This window comes from Penaeus japonicus, unplaced genomic scaffold, assembly GCF_977035675.1.
Source record: "Penaeus japonicus unplaced genomic scaffold, GWHDUDI00000001_assembly GWHDUDI00000010, whole genome shotgun sequence".
NCBI lineage: Eukaryota > Metazoa > Arthropoda > Malacostraca > Decapoda > Penaeidae > Penaeus > Penaeus japonicus.
This window is the reverse complement of record NW_028234412.1, coordinates 15,087,527-15,097,526: the sequence shown is the minus strand read 5'-3', so window position 1 is coordinate 15,097,526 and position 10,000 is coordinate 15,087,527. Positions and strand designations below refer to the sequence as shown.

The 10,000-nt window shown below is 38.7% G+C and overlaps 1 protein-coding gene across 9 annotated transcripts in view; it reads left to right on the top strand.

Annotated features, from left to right (window-relative positions):
* The window catches only part of LOC122245868 (TOX high mobility group box family member 4-A), a 1,066,433-nt gene that overhangs the window by 80,323 nt on the left and 976,110 nt on the right, over positions 1 to 10,000 (top strand). Inside the window, exon 1 of one of the 9 annotated variants that reach the window (XM_086540806.1) lies at positions 8,994 to 9,013. The exons of the other annotated variants lie outside the window; for them this stretch is intronic. The gene's annotated coding sequence lies outside the window, so the exon portion shown is untranslated. Of the gene's footprint in view, positions 1 to 8,993; positions 9,014 to 10,000 lie in introns of those variants that run through there. 9 annotated transcript variants of the gene reach the window in all.

Below are 10,000 nucleotides of genomic sequence, written 5' to 3'. Positions count from 1 at the left end.
ATTGATACTACTACTACTACTACTACTATTATAAGACCTGCTTCTCATTTGCCGTTAGTAATGCTTCTCATATTCCCTTAATGCTTTCACTGTTACCACGAATGACATAATGCCTTGCTCTCGTTCCCCAGCTCTCATTATAAATCCATTTTACGGACAAAATATTCATTAGCTTCTTGTATCGCTAATTCTGCTCCAGGAACTAATGCGCGCATGAACTGCACACTTACCACGACAGCCGAAGAAAGTAGTGTTGTTGATATTATGGCTACATGAAAAGGACGTCGGCTATCCTGTCATTTGTTAATACTTCCGCTGATATTCCAATCTTGAGAATCTGTTAATGATTTTATTGCTATTTTTACGTTGCTGTTATGCAATACATATCATATGAGCACTATTATTTTTTTCGTTTTTACACTTGTTAGGGCTTCGTTTAAAAAAAAAAATAATAATAAATAAAGCTAATGCTAGCAGTAGTGGTAATTGACTACGTGTAATTGCAAAACAATGCAGTTAGACTTTCTCTCTCTCTCACTATATACATATATATATATATATATATATATATATATATATATATATATATATATATATATATATATACATATATGTAAACATACATATCTATATATATTTATATATACACATATATGTATAGATATATAGATAGAGATAGATAGAAAGATATATAGTTAGAGAGAGAGAGAGAGCGATAGAGACAAACAAGCTGAGACAAAGATAGTAAGAACTGTGATAAAAAAACGAAAATATATATTTTCTTTCGGCTCTCGATTTTTTCCTTCCATACAGAGACAGTGAGGGATTACAGATCCGCACTCTCCTCCATCGTGGTAATTCTGAGTAATATGGTGACAGGAGCTGACAAGAAGGAGTCTTTTGGCGCGTTTCTTTTGTCAGCCTCGACTCGCATTGGATTCCGCGGGGGCTTTTGTTATGCAGGGGTGAAGGATGACTTTATGACGCCCTAATGCTGGTCCGGGATTGTTGCAACGAAGACTTTTGTAGAGGATAAGGACTCGTCACCTCATGTCTCCCTAATTACGTCATGGGACTTCTGATTCGTGATTTTGTGAGTGACGGAAGAGGGAGGGTGGGAGGGAGAACAGAGGGAGAGGGAAGGAGGGGAATAAGGGAGGGGGGGAGGTACGGATAAGGTTTTAGGTGGGATGAGGGAAGAGAGGAGAAGGCTGAGAGAGGAGGAGAGTAGTGAGAAGAGGGAGCAGAGCGTGTGAGGGAAAGATAGTTAGAGAGGGTCGGTATAGAGATAGATAGATAAATAGAGGAACACGCAATAGATCGATATATACATAAGGAAATGGTTTGGGTGTGGTTCGTTTTAATTTATCATTATAGGGGTTTGCTCGCTTTCTTCGCTCCACTTTTTGTTGTGTTAGGCGATCAAAGGCCTTGTTTATGACGCTGGGGGAATGATTGTTTATTAGACGGTAGGTTTTTGTAGTGGTTAGTTTCATTGTGGTGTGAGGCAGATTGAGGGAGGGGATTTAGTGTTACTTTAAGGTATGTTTTACTTAAACCGGGAAAGGGGAATGAGGGTGGGGGGGGGGAGCAACGTAGGTATATTCAAAGGAGGGGTGTGTATGTGTGATGGCGAATCGGATGGCTAAGAAATGAGGAGTAAAGGTAGAAAACAATAGGGGAACGGGGGTGCCTAAGGGTGAAAGGGGAAGAAGGGATAGAAGGGAAAGGGCTGAAAAATATCGACGTGAGTGTAAGTGGAAAGGGAAAAATGGGAGATTATATGTTAAGAGAAAGGGTTTAAATGAGAGAGGAGAAGGTAAGAGGGAGAGTCAAAATGGATGAAAAGTTTGTGCAGATCCTAAGGGTTAAGGTAATGGATGTGATTGTTGATAGCCTTCTGATGTAAGTAATAAGGTGATGCGATGATGTGGTTGGGATGATGTGGTGTTGTCGATGCTTGGGGAAGAGGTGATGATGATGGTTTCGGTGGCTTTGAGGAGAAGGGAAGGAGAGAGGAGGGGGGGGGGGGGGAGGTAACGGGGGGTGGAGGGGTGGAGGAGAAGGAAGGGTGAGAAGAAGGGAGGAAGAAGAGGAGGGAAGAGAGAGGGGAGAGGGAGGGAGAGGAGTGGGAAGAAGAGAAGAGAGAAGAGAAGAGAGATAGATAGATAGAAAAGGGAGGAACGGGAGATCAAGAGCAATAGATCGATATATACATAAGGAAATAAGAGAAGAAAAAGATAATAGATAAATAGGGGTTTGCGCGGGGTGGGGTTCGCTTCACGATCGATTTAAGCCACGATTTCAAAAAAGGAAGGCAATGATGCTGGGTTTATGACGCTGGGGGAATAGGTTTTTATTACCGGTTAGTTTTTGTTGTGGGTTATTTGATTATTTATGAGGAATGAGTGGTTATTAGTAGTTTTTGGTTTTTTTTTGTTATTTATTTTATTGGTAAGGGGGGATTTTATAAGGGGAGTTATCTTAGCAACGGTAGGTTACTTTTCAGTGGTAGGTGGAATGGGTGGAGGGGATAGGGTAAGGAGTAAGGAAGGAAAACGAGAGGGATATAATAGTGAGGGTGGTGGGGTGGTCCTTGAGGGTAGGATGGGGGGAGGGGAAGGGGTGGGGAAAGTGGAAGAGGGGGGGGAAAAGGAGAGCTTGAGAGAAAAGGAGGGAAGGGAGAGGGGGCTTAAAAAGAGGAGAAGAGGGGAAAAGAGGGAGAGGAGGGAAAGAAAGCGATGATAAGGGGGAGGAGAGGGAAGATGGAAGGGAGGGAGAGGGAAGAAGGAGAGGAGGGGGGAGGGAAGGAGAACAGGGTGGGAGAGAGAGGATTGTGCTGATGATCACTTTATCATAGTGGAAGTGAAGGTAATGCCAGATGATAAGCCGGACTTTTTTTTCTCTTAATGGAATTGGGGACACGGACTTGATGGTGATGATGATGTGGTGTTGTCGTTGCTTGTGGGAGAGGGAAGGGAAGGGGAGGGGAGAGGAGGGAGGAGGGAGGGAAGGAGAGGGGAGGGAGGGGGGCAGATGAGGGAGGAGGGAGGGAGGGGGGAGAAAGGAGGAGAGAGAAGAGAGGAGGGAGGAGGGAGGAAAAGGCAGAGGGGAAAGGAGGAGGAGGGAGAAGGAAAGAGTGGAAGATAGGCAGCATTAGGAGGAAAGAGGAGGTCGGAGTGTATTAAAGGGATGAGAAAAGAGGAGGTCGGAGAAAGAGGAAGAAGAGGGTGTGAGGGTGTGAGGAGGGATAGGGATAAGAAGGAAGGTTGAGGAGGGAGGATGGAAACTAGGAAGGAAAGATAAGAGGAAGAGATGAATAAAGAAGGAGAAGAGGAAGATGTAGGGAGAAGAATAAGGGAGGAGAGAGGAGGGTTGAAGAGGTGATAGGATACTGGGTAGGAGAAAGGAGAAGGGGAAAGGTAGAAGAAAATATAAAGACTGAGAAAGAATAGAAACAAAAAGAACTAAACGGAAGAGGAAAAATAAAGATCAGAAAATACGTAAATAAGATTGAAGACAAAGAAAAAGGAAAAAATAAAGATAAGATATGCAAAACACGAAATTGAATCGGACGAACACGGAGAGAAAGAATACAATTTAAAAAGCCAACAAAACGAAAAAAAAAAAAATATATATATATATACAAAAGGAAATAAAGGAAGGAAGATGGTAAGAAAGACCATACACATAATAATGATATCATCCGTTGCTATCATGCAACCATTGCAAGGGCGATAACGTCAACGCTTTTTTCCCCGACACAAATGACTCCCATACGCACAGCCGGTGGTGTTGGGTTTGGTCACCGATGACTAAACGCTTTGTGCCGTTAATAGAGATAATCCCGTCCTGAGTCCGTTTCGTTGCCGGCAGGAATTTTGAGAACTTAATGAACAGGCAGGAGGTTTCGGTTGGTATCCGTTGTGTATCGCGCCGGCAGATCTGTGGGTAAATCTGGGTGACTGTTGTTTTTTCTTTCTTTTTCCACACACACACAGCGAGAGAGAGAGGGAGTGAGGCAAAGAAAGATTGAAAGAGGGAGGGGGGATAATAAAGATTGAGATAGAAAGGGGCAAAGAAAGATTGAGAGAGAAACAGGGCTTTGGGCATCACCCTTCTTCCACGTGCCTCCACGGTAATTTTACTAATCCTCTTTCTCGTTCCATGCTCAGAAGTGGGTGGGAAGTGAGGGAAAATCGAAATGCGTTTATCTCCATTTTCTTTTTTTTCCTCCATTGCATTGGGGGAACAGTTGCCTTTTCACTTGTTTTTCGATTGTCAAAGGCTGGAGTTATGGATTTATTTTTTTTTCTTTGGAAAACGAAACTCAAATCACACATCTTCCCATTTTTGTGTTCTCATTTTTCGTATTCTTTTATTTTCTTCGTTATTCTTTTCTTTTAGGTTAGGACATATGTGTGGAGGTTATGTTTTTTTTTTTTTTTGCATCCTGCTGTGGAGATAAAATGGAGGGGAGGTTGTATGAATGGGTAGTTGAAACTGGTTGTCAGACATGTAAGAAAGTTCAGTGGTACAGGTTGTGGTTCTAAAAAAGTGTCACAAAAACGTTACAGGTTCGTGTTCTCAGCTCAAGAGGAACTGATATGACTCCACAAGTTCTCATCCTTTAGTAAGGAACAAGCACGTTAAATGTATCAGCTCTTGTCTTCCTTAGTGATAAAGATAAAAAAAAAAGATTCGGACAGCTACAATGACAATAGTCGCGCAACGAGACATGAGTCGAAGCACTAAAGATTCGTTTACTGAGGAGTGAAACAGTAACTCTTGCAGTTAGTCCAACGACCCTTAACTTCTTTGGGACGAAAGGAGAACTTGCGCAACAAATGTTCATGAATTTTGCTTCTAACTCAGCATATGCTAATTACTATTATTCATTATATGGGCCACGTTATAATGAGTCTGGTCAGCTTCTAATTGGCAAATGAAGTACATATTAGATGAAGACTGGAATATTTTGCTCATTAAGAATGGAAATAATGTTACAAATTTAAGAGATATGAAAACGTTTTAGCTAACTTAAACTTATACAATACTTGTATTCTGCATCTTTATCTGTACTGTATCTTTATGATGTATATGATGATTCACTTCAAAGAATGAAGTTTTTCAAAACAAAACATCACTTTCGAAAACCCATAAAGGGAAAGAGAGCATCTGTTGATAACAGAGTTAACCTTACACCTTTTCAAACGTTTTAATGGAAAGATTGATCTGTTACATTAACTCGTTTCAATTTTTCTATACCGGAGTTGCAACTGTTAAAACATTTTGATGTTTTTTCTTCGTTCTTTACTTGAATCACGTTACTGATTCTTCTCTTTGACTAGTGAACATTTCAAAGTTGATTCATCCCAACGAACAGCATTTATGCAAGTGAAGTTTCGTTTTTTTTGTCTTCTTTCTTGCAAGATTTGTAAAATGTTGCTTATTTCATTAATCGAAAATATAGAACTGAACGCTGGTCTGATTTTAAAAATGTTAGCACGTAAACTCTGGAAAATACTTAACAGAAAAGCCATTATTGGAGAGAAAAAATATATGTATCTCTGGATCCAGGGCAATTATTAAGAGTGCTTTAAAATATTCGAGAATTTTGACTAATTCAGCATAGGATTTTAATAATTTTGGTACATGTGTGCATATATTATTTATGTATGTATGTGTGAAAGAGAGAGAGAGAGAGAGAGAGAGAGAGAGAGAGAGAGAGAGAGAGAGAGAGAGAGAAATGGATTCAAGTAAATTCTCTTTCTCTCTCTGTCTCTGTTCCTCCTAGCTCTTAGTCCATATTCAGCGTTCAAGATCAGGATACACTTATAAAAAGTGACATAGACTGTGAAATTTACAACATCCTGAAGTTATTTACATATCATTATCGGCCTGCAGATAATACAGAATATGTTGCCGACTTGTATGAAATCTTTGCAGATTGCCATGTCTGATTCTGCGATTTGAAATGACAAAACAAGCTACTTGGAGAGAAAGATAGAGAGAGAGAGAGAGAGGGTGAATAAATATTGAGAGAGATGAAAAGAAATATTTGAAGAGAGAGAGGTAAAGAAAGATGGAGAGAGAGAGAAAGAGAAGGAAAATAGGATTATAGCTTACCTTTTAGTATAATGGTGGATGACAGGCAAAACTGTGATTGAATGTTTTGTTTTGAAGATATAACGTATTGCCTATCTAACCTTACTATTAATCTTGCTATCCTTTTCCTATTTTCTTCTCACCACTCTTTATCTTATTTGTGTTTCCATCTATCTCTTTTTCTTTCTATGTCTCTTTATCTTCTCAACTCATAATGAACACAAATATGTCATGTTTTTCGTCTGTTTGGGATTTGAAATTAAGCACGCTAGGTTCATAAAAACTCGGTGGTACCTCCCCTGTCTCGTTTCTTCATCTTTAACTTTTGAGATTTCTTTTTTAAATCAGGATTAACGGCGTCGTTTTTCTGATTTACTTAACTTTACGCATTAGAGTGAAATAAAATATTTCCATCGCTTGATTTTACTGTATAATTCGTAGGATAAATCTAATTTTACTTTAGTCGTAACCTTTCAACCACTGGAATGGCCTGCCACCTATCGGCAAGGCGAAGAACTACTCCAACGTTCATGAATGGATTCAAGCGATTTAGTCATGCGCTGCACGTTAAAATTTCTCTGTTAATGTGTCTGGTGCATGCTGGGTGTCCAGCTATATTCATATCAATACATACTATTAATACAATACTTGATTTTTTTTTTTTTCATAACGCTAATTAATCCAGTAGTAATGTTTACGGACGTCGGGATTTGTTTTTAGTGACTTTTTCAGTAAGCGAAATATGCACAATATTTATCTGCATATTCTCTCTTTCTTCCTCCTTCTCAACCACCCCCGTTTTCTTTCTCTCTTTTCCTCTCGAAAAATGTCTAAATGTTTATAAGTAAATGCTAAAAAAGAGTTTGGATCCAGAATATCATAATTTGAGAGAGAGAAAAAAAATCCCATCTCATATCATCACAGCTCTAGTATCAGGCACAGCAATCTGCGTGTTATAAATACTCTTTCTGCTGCGATATTTATATACGTTTTTGATAGAGATGATGTGCAAGATGTTTAGTACCGCACTTCTGATCAGCATGTAGGAATAATATTCTCTTTTATACCGTGTTAACTATCACGCCAGAATTCATCATGCATTAATGTACATACAAGAACTCAATACTTGTATCAAATAAAGTAGTTGCATTCATAGATAAGTATATATATTTATTAGCTCTTCCAGTCCTGATATCATCCCCGGAGTGCAGGGCAATCAGTGCCTCATGAAACCGCATATATATCAAGTTTATTCTCCTGCCGGGATGCCAGGAGGTACAGACAGCCTTGTGAGAGCCTCTAGTTTCGTCGACTCATCAGCATAGGCGCTTGGGGTAGAGGGGAGATGGGGGCGGGGAGGGGAGGGGAAAAGGGGGAAAGAGAGGAGATGGCGGAGGAAGGGGAGGTGTGGAGGGGAGGGTAGAAGGGAGAAGGAGGGGAGATGGGGGAGGGAGCGCTAACCTCATGTCGTCAGCGGCAAAATAAAGGTGGAGGAGGGGGGATTTACTTATATAAACATCTTTTATGTAGACATTCTACTCAGAGGCTCGCTCGGTAATGACCTGGCTATTTGTATCAGCTGAGGGGATTCAGGTGGCTCTGTCTCTTGTTGTTTTTGTTGTTCTTTGGAGTGAATTGTTTGTTGTCGGTGGCGAGTTCACTGTTGTTATTAGTCACATGGTCTTTTGTGTCAAGTCATTTGTTGTTTGCAAATAGAAGGGGAATAGTTTTAGCATTGACTTTGCTGACAAGGGAGGCGAGGTGTACGACGTCCTTGGGAGAAGATTTTCCTGCATGTTAATTGACTCGCATAAAATAACACTACAATCCCATGATGTAAAACCACGCACGTCCAGTGGTAACGGTTACTACACATAAGTAGCTCTTGTTACGGAGGTAATTCCATGTTATTTAAGTGCCCAGTATTATATTCTCGTGACTATCACTAATAACTGCAACACTATTCAAGTAACATACAACTTATTTGGATAACGAATATCGAAAGACATCAAAATGTGACGGTAATTATCCAATTGATAATAACTGTTCTCAAAACAATGGTACCAGATCCTCCATTAGTTGACAAAATTCTGACGATAATATCTTGACTTGTGCCCGAAACAGGACTGTCGGGTTTTCTGAGAAATATTTGTTGTTGTTATGGTAATGCATGTAGTCATCCCATGTAACTAGAATTCCTCTGTGAGTCGCATACCATTCTCTTAAACTGGACACGTGTATTTTATATGAACCGATTTGAATGATAATGTTTACCTGAATTCAAAATCGTTATCGTACCACTGGCCGCCAAGTCTGAAGCGAGCGTTGTTATAATATTGTTTCAACACAAAAAATCTCGTAAGAAATGCAGATTATTGTATCCAATTTAAACATTAATGTTTATATTGCATGTACATGTGTGTGTATGTATATATACTTATCAGTGACCTACTATGTAAAAGATCGTGACTCAGAAATAAATGAATTCGTGACTAGAGTTATTTAACCTGCCTTCTTGGTATTTGGGAAAAAAGCAAAACACTATGTTTAAGGATATACAGCTTCATTTTTGCAACTTGGTTTTGCAGTAGCACGTGAATGATGTCAGAAACCGTGAAATCATACAACATTAAGAGAAAAAAGATGGTCATGATGAAGTGATTTTAAATTAACGGTCCCTCAATGGGTCATGGAGTTACATAATCACATAACCAGAATTATTGCGTCTTCGTGATATTTTGTAATGAAAACTCTACGATGATTAGAAAAGATGAATAAAAGTGCATCGTGCACAAATAGAATTAAGGATTCTCGCCACATTACAAATTTCGGTAATTCTATACTGTGACGTCATCAGTCTTTTTGGCGCGGTTCTGCTGGCCGGAGCAAACGTTGCTGCTCGAAGGTAAATCATCATATCTTTTACCATTTTCTATGGTATTGATAATTTTGTAGTCATTTCGAGTGTTTAGATGGCGCATTATGGATTTCGGGAAATAAATACTAGTGTAAAATCTGGAAAGCAAGATTGAAGGAAAACTTGAACTGTTTGGTTTTCATGGCGTTTTTTTTTCTTTCTTTCTTTTAACTTTATATTGAGATGCGTTTATATTTGTAGCAACTGTATTGTTCACCAAATAGATTTTAAAGGAGTTAAATTCATTCATCGGAAATATGTTTTTATAAAAACTTTACTATTTGAATGATGAATTTGCTACTGACGATTTTTTGGGTCTAACCTAAGGTTGAATGCAAACTTTAATGTATTTATCCGGCCTCGCATTTTGTATTTAAGAAGTAAGCATCTTTAAGTATTGTTTTAGGAAAGAAGAATCAGAGTTTTAGGAAACAATATTATCAAAATAACATGTAACGGAAAAAAAATAAAACGTTAAATTAAGGAAGAATTATATTCTCTTGTGATAGTTTTGCAACCCCGAGAATTTCTGAGCATTGTTTATTTGCTGGAATTCAGAGTAAATATAATTTTGAACGGCTGATTTACACCGATAATACTTCTCCAGGTATCCAAATTATACGTAGATTCTTCTAGATGGTGAGTGATAGATCAGTTTTAAATGTTTAATGCCAGTAATATATACGAGAGCTTTATGCTTGTTGTTTATGATGAAACGAAAGTTAGGCGATTCTCGTCCTAAAGGGAACAATTTAACACGTTAAATCAGTAATTCCTCTCATAAGACCAGTTGGCATATTAGGCTATCAGAGATGATAATACAAGACGTATAAAACATGATAGACGAAAGCATAATCCAGACAAGTAAAAAATCGTTGTTTACCCAAAATAACAAGTGAAACGTGCACATTTAATAATATTAGGTGATGATACCAGTAGTAATATTTATAATAGTAATAATAAAAGCGATGATAG